Source organism: Lepidochelys kempii, chromosome 1 (genome assembly GCF_965140285.1).
Source record: "Lepidochelys kempii isolate rLepKem1 chromosome 1, rLepKem1.hap1, whole genome shotgun sequence".
Taxonomy (NCBI): domain Eukaryota; kingdom Metazoa; phylum Chordata; order Testudines; family Cheloniidae; genus Lepidochelys; species Lepidochelys kempii.
The window spans coordinates 209,568,214-209,583,664 of NC_136380.1; the positions used below are offsets into that span (position 1 = coordinate 209,568,214).

Consider the following 15,451-nt stretch of genomic DNA (forward strand, 5'->3'; position numbering starts at 1 on the left):
AGCCTTCTCCAGCAGCACATTCAGAACTCTTTTCAAAGCTCCTCCCCCCCCCCCCCCCAACTCCATCCGCACAGTCCTTTCCGGGACTTCTCAGTTTCCCCTTCGCTCCACCCCCGCAGACAACTTTCATAATGATAGCTGAACCTACACACAGCGTTGAAAGTCTGCCCTTCCCTGGTACCTGCTTTCCCATCAAGCATCTTTGTGTGTTTGTGTGTGTTGTTTTTTGTGCAATAAAAGCAAAGTTTTTTGATGGTAACTCATCTTTATTTGAGAAAAAAAAGGAGTACCTGTGGAACCTTAGAGACTAACAAATTTATTTGAGCATAAGCTTTCATGAGCTACAGCTCACTTCATCGGATCCATAAACTGCTGTAGTTCACAAAAGCTTATGCTCAAATAAATGTGTTAGTCTCTAAGATGCCACAAGTACTCCTTTTCTTTTTGCGGATACAGACTAACACGGCTGCTACTCTGAAACCTGTCAACTTTATCTGTTTTCTATAAATTGAGATAGCAGGCACTACCAATACATACACAGGCAGTTTATTCATGTGCTTGCTGGAATGTAAGGCCCCAAATGTCACCATTGCTTCCTAGGAAAACTACATGTAATGTAACATTGTACCACCAATCATAGAGATATACATTACTGGTTCTCATTTTCAAAGTGTTGCCTCAAAGCCTCCCTGATTCAAATTGCTCCCTCTGGGCTCCTCTGATAGCCATGGTATCTGGCTGCTCAAAATCAGCTGCCAAGCTGTCTGCCTCAACACTCCACCCCAAGCAAACCTTTTACTCTTAGCTTCACAAAGATTATGCAACGTACAACACACGGCCATGACAATGGGCATATTATCCTCATTAAGGTCTAACCTGCCATAAAGGCATCGCCAGCGCACCTTTAACTGCCAAAGGCACATTCCACTGTCATCCAGCACCTACTCAGCCTATTGTTGAACTGCTCCTTACTGCTGTCCAGGTTTCCTGTGTAAGGTTTCATGAGCCATGGGCTGTAAGGGGTACACTGGGTTTCCCAGGATCACTATGGGCATTTCAACATCTCCCTCTGTAATCTTCTGGTTTGGAAAGAAAGCCCCCACTTGTAGCTTTCTATACATCCCAGTGTTCTGAAAATGCATGCGTTTTGCACCTTCCCGGATCACCCCATGCTGATGCCAGTGAAATGCCCACGGTGATCCACAAGCGCCTGCAACACCACGGAGAAGTACCCCTTCCTATCAATATACTCCATTGCAAGGTGGTCTGGTGCCAAAATTGGAATGTGTGTGCTATCTATCGCCCCTCCAGAGTTAGGGAAACCCATTTCTGTAAAGCCATCCACTATTTCATGCACATGCTCAGCCACCCCCAGAGAAGCAAGACCTCTTTTATCCTGGACCTAGCTCATATGAGGGGGGAATCATCCCCCTTGGAGGGGCAGGAGTCCCCCATATGTGGCACAGACATGGGAAGGGAGAATGTGGGATTGACAGGTGCCCCTGCCCTAGTCTACCCCAGTCCTCCTGCCACTCAAACTCACGTCCCACTTCCCAATGTCCTACCCCCTCCACTCAGGAATACCCATGATGCAAACCAGCTGTAACAGAACTACAGCATCACCCTTGCAGCTCTTGTAGGGGGTGTGGCCAAGGAAACAGAAGATATTGCCGAAGTGCCACTGTGTTCCAGCTACCTTTAGGTGCTGAAATAGTCCTTTAGGGCCATGGACAGCCATGTTTAAGTTACAGCAGTTGCAAATATGCTCCAAATTATGCCAGGCGAACTGGTCACCAGTTTTTCTAAAAGATATGTTTTTAGTTCAAACAGGAACTATTTCAGGGAAATTCCATGGTCTGTGTTCTACAGGATGATCACAATGGTCCCCTCTGTCCTTAGAATCTATGAGGTCAGAAGGGATCACTGTGATCATGCAGGAGGTGAGACAAGATGATCACAGTGACCCTTGTTTGAACTCGAGCATATCTTTTAGAAAACATCTAATCTGAATTTTAAAATTGCCAGTGATTGAGAATCTACCATAACTCTGGGTAAGTTGCTCCCATGCTTAATTACCCTCGCTGCCTTTATTAGCACTTCGAATTTGTACTAGCTTCAATTTCCAGACACTGGATCTTGTTATACCTTTGTGTATTATACAGAAGAGCCCATTATCAAATATTTGTTCCCCTTAGAACTGTGATCAAGTCACCCCTTAACCTGCTCTTGATTAAACTTAAATTATTCAGTTCCTGGACTCTATCACTATAAGGCATGCTTTCCAATCCTGTAAATAAAGCATATGGGACCAGGTCAAGGCCCCTCTCCAGCCAGTCCCCATCACTGAGGTTCCATTTCAGAATGTAGCTGTGGGTATTCTGGGTCCTTTCCCTAAGACGACACCCAGAGGAAAGCTGTACATACTGACTTTCATGGATTTTGCCACCCGATGGCCGGAAGCAGTAGCTCGAAGCAACACCAGGGCTAAAAGCGTGAGCCAGGCATTGACAGACATTTTTGCCAGGGTAGGTTGGCCCTCTGAAATCCTTACGGATTCGGAAATTAACTTCCTGGCAGGGACCACGAAACATCTTTGGGAAGCTCATGGGGTAAACCACTTGGTTGCCACCCCTTACCACCGTCAAACGAATGGTCTAGTGGAGAAGTTTAATGGAACTTTGGGGGCCATGATATGTAAATTTGTGAACGAGCACTCCAATGATTGGGACCTAGTGTTGCAGCGGTTGCTCTTTGCCTACAGGGCTGTACACACATCCCAGTTTGTGGTTTTCACTCTTTCAACATGTTTATGGCCATGAAGTTAAGGAACCATTACAGCAACAGTGGGAGGGGGTTACATCTTCTCCAGGAACTAACATTTTGGACTTTGTAACCAACCTGCAAAACACCCTCTAAGACTCTCTAGCCCTTGCTCGAGAAAACCTACAGGATGCTCAACAAGAGCAAAAGGCCTGGTATGATGAACATGCCAGAGAGCATTCCTTCAGAGTAGGTGACCAAGTCATGGTCCTGAAAACACTCCAGCCAATAAGATGGAAGCATCATGGGAGGGGCCATTTATGGTCTGAGAGCGCCTGGGAGCTGTTAATTACCTCATAGTGTTCCCAGACCCTACCCTAAAACCTAAAGTATTCCATGTTAATTCTCTAAAGTCCTTTTATTCCCGAGAAATCAAGTTTCTCCAGTTTACAGCCCAGGAGAAAGACAACACTGAGAGGCCTGAAGGAGTCTACTATGAAGGAAAAAGCAATGGTGGCGTAGAAGAGGTGAGCCTTTCTATGACCTTTGGGGCATAAGCAGCGACAGCAAATCCAGGAGGATGGACAGAATGGGCGTACCACTCCATTGACACAGGAGATGCTTGCCCAATTACAGTCCAACCCTACAGGATGGCTCCTCAAGCCAAAACCGCAATAGAAAGGGAGATCAAGGACATGTTACAGATAGGTGTAATCCACCCCTCTGAGAGTGTATAGGCCTCTCCAGTGGTTCTGGTTCCCAAACCAGATGGGAAAATCCACTTTTGTGTGGACTACCATAAACTGAATGCTGTAACTCACCCAGAAAACTATCCAATGCCATGCACACATGAGCTATTGGAGAAACTGGGACATGCCCAGTTCATCTCCATCTTAGACTTAACTAAGGGGTACTGGCAAGTGCCGCTAGATGACCCAGCCAAGAAAAGGTCAGCCTTCATCACCCATGTAGGGCTGTATGAATTTAATGTGCTCCCTTTCGGACTGCAAAATGTACCTGCCACTTTCCAGAAACTGGTAGATAACCTTCTGGCTGGATTTGGGGAATTTGCAGTTGCCTACCTCGACAATGTGACTGTATTCTCAGACTCATGGGTAGAACACCTGGAACACCTCCAAGCTGTCTTCCAGGGCAAAAGGGAGGCAGGATTAACTTTTAAGGCCAAAAAATGTCACATAGGCTTAAACAGGGTAATCTACCTTGGACACTATGTGGGTCAAGGAACTATCAACCCCCTACAGGCTAAAGTTAATGCTATCCAAAATTGGCCTGTCCGTAAGTCAAAGAAGCAGGTCCAATCCTTCTTGGGCTTGGTCGAGTATTACCAACGATTTGTACCACACTACAGCCAAATTGCCACCCCCTGACAGACCTGACCAGGAAAAAGCAGCCAAATGCCGTTCAGTTGACTGAAAAGTGTCAAAAAGATTTAACCAGCTTAAGGCAGCCCTTACATCTGACCCTGTACTGAGGGCCCCGGACTTCAACCAACTATTCGTCGTAACCACAGATGCATCCAAGTGTGACGTGGGAGCAGTTTTAATGCAGGAAGGATCAGATCAACAATTCCATCCTGTTGTGTTTCTCAGCAAAAAACTTTCTGAGAGGGAAAGCTACTGGTCAGTCTCAGAAAAAGAATTTTACACCATTGTATATGCTCTGGAGAAGCTACGCCCATACATTTGGGGACGGCATTTCCACCTGCAGACTGACCATGCTGTACTGAAGTGGTTTCACACAGTCAAAGAGACTAAGAAAAAACTTCTTAGGTGGAGACTTTGAAACTCCTTCGGTGGAGACTCCAAGACTTTGATTTTAAAATACAACACATTTCAGGAGCTTCTAACAAAGTGGCTGATGCTCTCTCCCGGGAAGGTTTCCCAGAATCAGCCAGGTAAAAATGTCCCCGTATTCTACGTCATTGTAGTCCTTAAAATGTAAAAAGTACTGTTTAGTTCTTCATGTAATTATTAGTAAAATTAGAGGTGCATGTATCGTATTAACTGTGTTTCCTAAGCCACCAGGAAAAAAATCCCAGCCGGTGTGGACCCGACCTGAACCAGGCTGGCCTGCTGATTTGGGGTGCCTGTAATAAATAAAGTGAGGGGATCGCTCCCTTTGATTGACACCAGCCAGCCAGTTAGCTGTAAAATCCCTCCTGGTAACTGTTCTTTACTTGCTTTACCGGTAAAGGGTTAAAAAGTCCCCCAGGTAAAGAAAAAAAGTGGGCACCTGACTAAAATAGCCAGTGGGAAGGTAGAACTTTTTAAAATTGGGAAAGAGACTTTCCCTTTGTCTGTTTTCTCTGGGCTAAAGAGTCACAGCAGCCATGCTATAAGCAGCTAAGCCAGGTATAATTACAAGTCATCAGATCATGCCTAGAACTACTTATCTGAACTCCAATGTGTAAGTAGATCAGAATGTTAACTAGATGCGATTACGGTTAATTATTTTATTTCTTATTGGCTTGCGGACTCCTCTGTGCTAACGCCAGATGCTTTTGTTTGCTTGTAACCTTTAAGCTGAACCCCCAAGAAAGCTATTTTGGGTGCTTGATTTTTGGAATTGCCTTTTTAAAATCGAGCAAAAACCTAAATTCCAGACGTATTTTCTTTCTTTTTGTTTTTAATAAAATTTACCTTTAAGGAGAGGATTGGATTTTTGGTGTCCTAAGAGGTTTGTGCATGTTGTTTGATTACCTGGTAGCCACAGCTAATTTCCTTTGTTTCCTTTTTCAGCTCTTCCCCAGAGATGGGGTGAAAGGGCTTGAGGGCACCCCACAGGGAGGAATTCCCAAATGCTCCTTCCTGGGTTCAAAGCGGGTTTTGTTGCATTTGGATGGTGGCAGCATTTACCAAGCCATGGTCAGAGAAAAGCTGTAACCTTGGGAGTTTAATACAAGCCTGGATTGGCAAGTATTGATTTTTAAAATCCTTGCAGGCCCCACTTCTGCACTCGGAGTGACAGAGTAGGGATTCAGCCTTGACAGTTTTTTAACAGCCCAGGTAATTAACCATTGGAACACTTTACCAAAGGCTATGGTGCATCTCTCTCCATCACTGGCAATTTTTCAATCAAGATTGGATGTTTTTCTAAAAGATCTGCTCTAGGAATTATTTGGAGGAAATTCTATGGCCTGTGGCACACAGGAAATCCGACAAGATGATCTCAGGGGTCCCTTCTCAGGCTGGAATATATGAATCATTCTCAAGGTTCTGCTCTGAATCCTCTCCAATTTATCAACATCCTTCTTGAATTGTGGATGCCTGAACTGTACACATTTCAGAGTAGCAGCTGTATTAGTCTGTATCCACAAAAAGAACAGGAGTACTTGTGGCACCTTAGAGACGAACAAATTTATTTGAGCATAAGCTTTCGTGAGCTACAGCGAAGTGAGCTGTAGCTCACGAAAGCTTATGCTCAAATAAATTTGTTCGTCTCTAAGGTGCCACACGTACTCCTTTTTTTTTTAACTGTACACAGTATTCCTGTAGGGGCTGTACCAGTATCAAGTATAGGGTAATATAATTTCTTTACTCCTATGCGATATTCCCATTTATGAAAAATCCAGTACATATGAAATGGATAAGGATTGGCATTACAATCTGTACTGTTTTGTATGCATGTGTGTCTGGGGTCTGACATTCATGAAAAAAATGTGAAATTGCCAGTAGGGAGGTGTCACATCAGAGAGTAACAGAGCTCTCAAGACCGCTTAAGAACACAGAGCTCATTTCTTGGCAATACAGTGAAATCTAATCTTTATATGATGGGATATCCACAATGTAATTCTCTCCTCTGTATTTCAACTTTTTGTTAAACTGTTAGTACAGATAAGCCCCTTCTAAGGGAAAGATAAGCCTGCTGTCTGTAAACAGTTCATGACACATGCTGTTTCACTGACTGAACCACTGTACTTTACATAGTCAAGTCAGTTGTAGAACAAAAAGGTTCATTCCATTTCACTGGCATGCATCACCATAAGTTTCTTTAAGAAACCTGAACAAAAGACACTGCATATCAATCTTCTGGAAAAGGACTGTTTTGATTATCTGTGAATAGCCTATCAGGTATTCCACAGCCCTATTCCTCTATTTTCAATGACAGCTTTCAGAGTGAATTTATCCACCTGAATTTTATTATCATCTCACCCAGACAGAGATGCCTCTTTGATGATGGTTATCAAAATGCAAAAAGACAATCATATAGAAGAACTGTTTTATATCTGAGGCCAGCAAACGTAAACACAATAAATAATCGGACTTTTGATGCTGTGTAGATTTAATATAAGTAGCCTAGTTCAGAGAAAATAAAATGATAAATCATCTCTTTTATGATGTTAATAAATAAAATATATGAAAATACTTTGTTAGGATGGCTATAGCCTTCACCGTCCTACACTCATGCAAATACCACTAGAATAAAGTTTGCTTTGTTCTTTTTACATAATACGATTTTTTTAAACATAGCAATATGCTGTGGTGTAAATTTCATACAATTTGAGGCTTGTATCATATGTAAAGATTGACCGTCTATCCAATACTAGGGTTCTGTTATTTAGGGCATTTTTTTAGTGTTTTACTTGTTTGCTGTTGCTGGGGTTTCTTTATTTGGTCTTATCAATCAAATTTGGAGTTTTTATGATCCACAAAGTTCCACCTTGTAAGAAAAAACAAGAATTCTGGGTTGAGGGGGGTTAGTTTAAGCAGTTCTTTATCTCTCCGGACAATCCATTCTTTGTGCCAAACAAGCTAGAACTGATTTATGAGTTCAGAAATTCCACATGAAGCTTTTCATTAAGTAGCCAGTAATTCTGGAAATGTATATTCCGAGAGAATATCTATCTGTAACGGGACAATATCCTTAAAACATAGTTAAAATCAAAGGGGATTACAAAACTGTATTCAACAAAACTCTCAAAGTTCTAAAGTAAATACCTGGCAAACAATTTCCTACCAGTTCAGAGCAGTCTATGCCAAATAATCAAGGAAGGAATTTGTTTGTCAAAATGCAGAGGGAGAGGATTAAAGTTTAATGTATTCAACTTCTAGCCAAAAGCTTTTGAGGTTAAAACTCAGAATCCAGGTTCAGTCGGACAGAAAGAGTCCTTGTCATGATAAAAGGAAGTGATTAATTCCCACATGGCCTGAGAGATGAAAATCACGGAAGACAGGCTTCCCAAGAGAGAGCTGATGACACCATGAAACAATGGATTTGAACAGCTTTCTGTTATTTATCCTACATTATGGAGCAGCCAGTAGACTCTTCATAGTTAAGGCTTTAGCCCAGTTCCTATTATAAGCCCTCTATTTTTCACTCCCCTCTAAAAATTGCAAATAAAGACTTATGGGGTTTAAAATCAGGAAGGTGCTCCTGGAGCAAATGTAGAATTTTTCTATCACATTTCATTCAAATTGAATGAGGGCTTCCTGAACTATGGATCTCCTCCCATAACTGATTGGCATTATACCTTTATGTGCTCACTCTTAACTTAAAAAGGACATGGGGTACAGGCAAACACACATCAGTGAACTCCACTGGATCAGCATTATGCCCTTCATTGGTTTTGGGAGTGTCTAAATACAGAAAATAAGAGATTTGGTGTTCTTTTCTGGAACATTAGCTCAAATTAACCATGTTCAGATTGCTGCAATATAAGGAGGGTTATCACTGCCAGCTAATGATCCACGCAAAGTTCACCAGCCAGAGAAACTGCAGTCAAGACTAGAGCTGATACTGCATCCCTTGAGAGTGCTTTAGAGAGAGCCCCTCATCCATAGTAGACACGGGCAAAATGGAACCACCACCGTTGCTTTCAATATCAATATATCCCTTGGTCTACATGAAGGAGCACCAGACTCAGAGCAAGGAGACCACGGGGACAGATTCATTTGACATGAATGGGCCTCCACAGATTTATACTTGCTGAGGATCTAGCCCCATTAGCCCACTATTACTTATAATTCTATGCAATTTACAAGCTGCCTTCTTGGGGAAGACTTACCCCTACTTTAGGGAGAAGCAAAGAGTCTCCCATCTCGCAAATGAACAACAGAGGGTGGACCATGTCACTCGTGTGTAGCTGGAATAGAGCTGACATCTCTAACATGGCAGGTGAAAATCTCATCCATATAGCCACATTGTCTCTCAAGAATAACAGACAAAATCTATTTGCTTTGTTATGCTGTCTGCAAATATGATTATTCTTGCATAACCCACCCTCACAAAGCACTTTGAGGCCAAAACCTATAAGTAAAGTCAAAGTATAATTAAAAAATAAATATCACCTAGGAGTCCTAATTCCTCTGCCCATTAGCTACTACTCCCTTCCAAAAACTAGTAGTAGAAGCCAAGAATCCTGATAGCCAGCATTGTATGGCTGCCTAACAAATAGTTGAAACTGAAGTTCAGTCTACTCCAGCAGGAAGAACTCTGAAGGAAGAGGAAGAATGGTTTTACAGGTAAGTCACTGATTGGAATCCAGGAGACATGGGTTCTATTCTTGGCTATACTATAGACTTCCTATTTGAGGCTGGGCAATTCAAATAAAACAGAATTTTCAGATGTTACCACTAACTGTGCTTTTGATTTTCTGGGTACCCAAACTTCATACACTCAGCCCTGGTCTACACTGGGGGGTATTGATCTATGTTATGCAACTTCATAGAATCATAGAATATCAGGGTTGGAAGGGACCTCAGGAGGTCATCTAGTCCAACCCCCTGCTCAAAGCAGGACCAATCCCCAATTTTTGCCCCAGATCCCAAATGGCCCCCTCAAGGATTGAACTCAAAACCCTGGGTTTAGCAGGCCAATGCTCAAACCACTGAGCTATCCCTCCCACTGTGAATATTCAGCTACGTGAATATTTAGATCGACTTACCGAGGTGTCTTCACTGCAGTGAGTCAACTGCTGCCACTCCCCTGTCGACTCCTCCTGCGCCTCTCACGACAGTGGAGTATAGGAGTTGACCGGAGAGCGCTCAGGGATCGATCTATCACATCTAGACTAGACACGATAAATTGACCCCTGCTGGATCGATCGCTGCCCACCAATCCAGTGGGTAGTGTAGACATATCCTAAGGGTTTGATTTTCAGCAATGCTAAGCACTCACAGCCGCAACTGCAAGCTATGGTTGCACACTTTGAAAAATCAGGCTCTAGGTATGTCAAGTTAGGCCTCAAACTATTGAGGCACCCTAATTAATGGACATTTTTGAATATTTTGAACATAAACCTGTCCATAACTCAGTTCTCCATGTGCAAAATGGAGATAATACCTCCTTCTCTCACAGGGATGTTGGGGAGATAATTTCATTAATGTTTGTAAGGAGCTCAGATACCATGTTAATGATCACCACAGAAAAGCCCAAAAATAAAGGGTTTGGGTTGTGTGCAGTAAATAAGGCATGGAGCCACACATTGAATTAATAAAAAAGAAACACTAAATCAAGTAAGCATTTGAGCACTGGCACCTGAGGTACCGTGCATTGCCCACCCTATGCAGTGAATGAAACAGGGGTCCTTGTGGAATTAATACTATGTGTCAAGTATCAGAAGGGTAGCTGTGTTAGCCTGTATCCAAAAAAAACAAGGAGGAGTCCAGTGGCACCTTAAAGACTAACAGTTTTTTTGGGCATAAGCTTTTGTGGGTAAAACACCCACTTCTTCAGATGCTTTTTACCCACGAAACCTTATGCCCAAATAAATCTGTTAGTCTTTAAGGTGCCACCAGACTCCTCGTTGTTTTAATAATATGTGATCATGTAAGTAAAGGCTACCTCATAGTGTATATGCAGAAAATGACAGAATTAACACTGCATGCACTATATAATGAAATGGTGATTCCCCAAATTCAAATCTTGGAAAAACAGGAAATGCAGAGTTAAGGTTCTCCCACATAATCCTTAAAAGAAAATTAGAGTTACAATACCTCCGCCCCCCCACCCTCCACCCCCCACAAATACTAGAACAACAGGAAATGTAGAGTTAAGGTGACAGAGTAAAGGGTTAAGGTAAACTTTAACTCTGTCCTTTTATGGATACCAAGCAAAACTAAGAACATTACAGCACCTTACGTGTGTATAAAAAAAATCTAGTACTAGTGGCACCTTAGAGACTAACCAATTTAGGTGCCACAAGTATTCCTTTTCTTTTTGCGAATACAGACTAACATGGCTGCTACTGTGAAAAAAATCTACCACTTTCTCTGTGCCCACCGCTACTCCAAATCAGGACTCCCGTTCATACATACCAATAGGATCCGCAACATGGTCCATATAACAGTACTGACAATGAGCAAATTCTACTCATTGACAGAAATCACAGTGGTCACACTGCCTCAACCTCATTACTTACTATTGCACAATCACAATTAAAGAGTCTAATAATGAATTACAGCACATCCTTAAATTACTTTTCTACAGTTCACATGTGACCAAAGGAAAATATTCCCCACTCCCCAAAAAATGACGCAACAAGCTGCTGGCTTCCAAATGGGAGGCAGGGATGAGTGGCTGTGATGTGGGGAAGTATCACCTTAACTCTGCAATTACCAGTTTGGGTACGTTTGTGGAGGGTGAGGGGTTGTACACAGCCCTCAGAGGGAAAGCAACGGACAGGTGCTGGCCTTTAGACAAATTGCCTTCCTGAGGATATTACACAGTGTAAGGGAGTGGGATATGGGTCCCCACCTAGAGAGACGTGACAGCTGGCAATCTGAGACCTGATGTGGCACTCCTGGAGGGGGACACGAAGCAGTGTGTTACAGATGCTATTACCCCAAAACTGTGACAGATGGCCCCCTGGTCATTCTGTCAGTTAACCCAGTGGAATATACACAACCTGCTGATTTTACTTGGCAAAAAGGGTGAGATCACAAAGACAAATCAGTGAGTCTATATGAATTTTAAAGGCTAAGCTGTTGATGGGGCAGAGGTCCTTGTGCAAGGCCAAATTAATTTAGCATCTCATGAAGGGAGACACCTAGATCTCACTGAAATTATTACTTCTGGATTATGTCTAGAGTAATACATGCACACCCTGTCTGCGCAGGAAGGCTGTTTTCACTGCCACACATTTTGTGAACACTCACAACACTGATTCTATCCCAAAAGACAATATACACAATTAATAGTACAGTTCTCTTATTACAAATCTATTCAAGTTTATGCCAGTCTTGTGCAGACAGGACGCTCCTGAGCAGGCTCTCATTTGGGTAAAATCATAGAATCATAGAATATCAGGGTTGGAAGGGACCCCAGAAGGTCATCTAGTCCAACCCCCTGCTCAAAGCAGGACCAATTCCCAGTTAAATCATCCCAGCCAGGGCTTTGTCAAGCCTGACCTTAAAAACCTCTAAGGAAGGAGATTCTACCACCTCCCTAGGTAACGCATTCCAGTGTTTCACCACCCTCTTAGTGAAAAAGTTTTTCCTAATATCCAATCTAAACCTCCCCCACTGCAACTTGCAAATCTGCGTGTCTGACCTAGTTCTGCAGAAAAACAATTAAAAGGAACCCATGTAACACCACTTTTTGGAACTTAAGGCTCTGCTAACCACCTCTCTTCTGCTCCTTCAATTTACTGGTCACCCACCTACTTTTAAATGTCCCCCACTTTCCCATGCCTGAGTCTCTGGAAATACTCTCTTGCCCTGCTTTCTTTCTCCCAATATCATGTCTCCTCCCCCTCATGCTCTCTATACCTTTGCCTCTTAGGTTCTATCATGTGCAAAACAGGAGGAGCCAGAAGCAAACATCCTGGAAACAGTGATAGATGGCAGCAATCTTTACTAAAGTTAAATGTTTACAAGGCAGTTGGCTCCTGAAATTATGAAGTATTTCAAACAAAATCACAAGAGTGGTGATAAAACCACAAAAACTACCTACTCTGTTTCTACAACCACATGAGAAGAAGGCAGGGGGCTGGGCTCCTTAGGCTGCTTGGGGAGGGGAAGGAGCTTGCTGTGTGATTGCAAAAGCCAGAACTTCTCTCCATGGGCAGACGATAAGACTTCCAATATAACAGGCACAGCAGGACTTGTCTCCAGAGCGAGGGTACAGAGCTTGCAATGTAACAGACAAGGTGGGGTTTGTATCCATGAGGAAGGGGACAGGCTTGTCATATAACAGGATGGAGACTCCCAGACTGGGAGGAGGAGGAGTTTGCTATGTAACAGACAGAGGGCGGGGCTCATCTCCATGGGGCCAAAGTTTATTATGTAACAGATGGGGGGAGGAGTGGATGTCTCACCACAAGGAGGAAAGCTTTCCAGGTGAAAGGGAGTGTGGTGAGAGAAGACACCTGCAACCAGCAGAACCCAGGGAAGAAGATGACACCGCTGCTGTCCTGCCTCCTCCTGCTTCTTGTTCCACGTGCGCTTGCTCAGCATCTTAGAGTCGTCAGAGTCCTTCCAGAGAAGGGAGGAGATTACTGCTTCCTCTTCCCTTCTCACTGGGTGCAATCACTGCAGGATAAGAGTGTCAAAATGAAATGGCTTCAGCCACATCAGGACCTAACTTACTCAACCTTGTGTTGTCTTCCTTCCTCCTTTGGCGAGGAGGATTGTGATGGTGGGGGACTCAGCACTAGAATTGCCTCAGTGAGGAAGGGTAACTGCAACTTCTTTGAGAATGGCAGACTCCAGAGAATAAATGGAACACAAGTGCTATTAATCCTTGGTGGAGATGCCCCAATATCCCTCACAGGAGGCAGTGGAATGGGCCACAACTGGGGTCACTGTGAGGAGAGCATTACTCCTGTAAATCTGCTCAATGACATGGACATGATCTATTTATTCTTCAAACATTTAGGCAGGCTCTTGGGATACAATACGGGGATCATGTTCATCCTTGCCGTAGGCACAGTCACAACTGGAGGCTACTGGGCAGGAAACATAGAGAAGAAAAGGCAGCAATACATGAAGTGCAGATGCAAAAATGAAGAAGATTTTGATGATGTAACAATTGACCCTGATGTCTTCTTTATCTGTGCAAGTGTAGTAATGTCCTCCTTCATGCTGCTTGCTCTCTACTGCTTCTACGATCACTTAGTGAATATAATGATAGGATTTTTCAGCCTATATGCATCCATTGGGCTTTACAGTTGTTTGTCTCCCTCTGTGAACAAACTCCCATTTGGAGAATACAAACTCCATTTACCATATTTTCACAATGGTCCACAAGTTAGGACATTGTTCCTGGCAGGATTTTCTGTCTCCATCACTGTCACATGGATGATCTTCAGAAATGAGGACCAGTGGGCCTGGGTCCTGCAAGACTTTTTAGGAATCTCTATCTGCCTTTATGTTTTAAAAACAATCCGCATGCCTACCTTGAAGAACTGCAGTTTGTTTCTAGCTGCTCTTTTGATCTATGATGTGTTTTTCGTATTTATCACTCCTTTTCTAACCAAGTCTGGGGAGAGCATAATGGAAGTGGCAGCTCTCGGACCATCTGACTCTGTCAGTCGTGAAAAGATCCCTTTTTTGTTGAAGGTTCCAATATTATCCTCTGCATCAACCTTTGATGACAGCCCCTTTACTATCCTTGGCCTTGGTGACATTGTAATTCCCGGTTTCCTGATAGCCTACTGCCACAGATTTGATGTTCAGATGCACTCCTCCAGAGTCTATTTTGTAGCTTCTACCGTAGCTTATAGCTATGGCCTCCTGGTGACCTTTGTAGCGTCAGTATTAATGCAAATGGGTCAGCCAGCTCTCCTCTACTTGGTGCCCTTTACGCTTACCACTAGCCTGGTTGTTGCTCTTCTGCGCAAAGAACTCACTATTTTTTGGACAGGCAGTGGTTTCACAGAGGACTTATCTTGTCCTTCCTCAGGGATCACCTATCCAGATACCCCAAGAGATTCAAATACACAAGTGTGTCAACAAGAAAGGGAAGAAAAACTGATCAATTTCACATTCAATGAAGAACAGCTAGATAACTCCATTGTAGTGACAGAAGAATTGACTGATCTCAACATATACGTTGAACAGAACTCAGACTTCATGCTATGTAAAGAAGAACCAATCAATCAACATGATGGTGAACATCAGGGAGAGATTCTCAGAGCAGAGAAGAATGAGTCAGACTCTATGATAGAGGGAAAAGCTCCACAAACATACCCAGAAAACCTCGACATGTAAATAATGCTGGTTTTGCAATCACTGAAGAGTCTGCCTCGAAAATGGATCAAAAATGCAAGAACATTCAATCTCAGTGTAGTAATAAACCTATAACATGTAAATCATCTTTGTAAAATGCAGTGCTTTAATGTGTTCTGATATGTGCATGTGACAATTTTGACTAGACATCTGTACCATTTTGTTGTTGTTATGCTAGAAAGATACAAAGATTTTTTTCAAGTCATTTTATTAATGTTATTTTAAAAAGAAAAGGATAACCTCAAAGAACAGTAACCACTTTTACATAACTAATTCTAGGTAATAATGATGTCAACATAAATGAGCACACTGAAATAAAGCACTCGTACAACAATATAATTGATGTATAACAATTAAAACAAGAGTCAATTAATGAAATAATAAAAACACAACTATAAAGTAAAAACAAAAGTAAACTAGGCTACCCAGGATAATACAAAAGAGCTTAGGATACAATGTGAAAGATTTTCCTAAAGGTCTAGAAGTTTTCATACTGCCACAAA

At 42.7% G+C, this 15,451-nt stretch overlaps 1 protein-coding gene and 1 pseudogene across 4 annotated transcripts in view; one reads left to right on the forward strand and one right to left on the reverse strand.

The window, feature by feature from the left end:
* The window catches only part of MAN1A2 (mannosidase alpha class 1A member 2), a 303,669-nt gene that overhangs the window by 124,545 nt on the left and 163,673 nt on the right, over positions 1 to 15,451 (reverse strand). The gene's annotated exons all lie outside the window — the stretch shown is intronic.
* On the forward strand, positions 13,116 to 14,930 carry LOC140905555 (signal peptide peptidase-like 2B pseudogene; annotated as a pseudogene).